The following is a 323-nucleotide window of genomic DNA, read 5'->3' as shown; positions in this document are numbered from 1 at the left end:
TGCAAAATAGCATAACAACAAAACGTTGACATTTGACAGCTGTTTCAATAGATTCCACAAACCACAATCCACATGAACAACCTACTGAACTGAAAGACAGAAAAAAGTGATGCCAAAATATCACAATGTGAATCATATGAAATAGAGACTCGATGAATTTGTTGTAACGGTTTTAAAAAATTCAAATTTTGTATTTTAAGGTGGAAGTGGAATCGAAATATTCTACTTCCTGGTTGTTATTTTTTCAACTTCCTTAAAAGCTGAAACACAATCACGCTTTGCCGTCGATTTTGACAACTGCGAAAAGTTCAACTATAGGAAAT

Source organism: Episyrphus balteatus, chromosome 1, assembly GCF_945859705.1.
Source record: "Episyrphus balteatus chromosome 1, idEpiBalt1.1, whole genome shotgun sequence".
NCBI lineage: Eukaryota > Metazoa > Arthropoda > Insecta > Diptera > Syrphidae > Episyrphus > Episyrphus balteatus.
Note: the sequence above shows the minus strand (reverse complement) of the source record.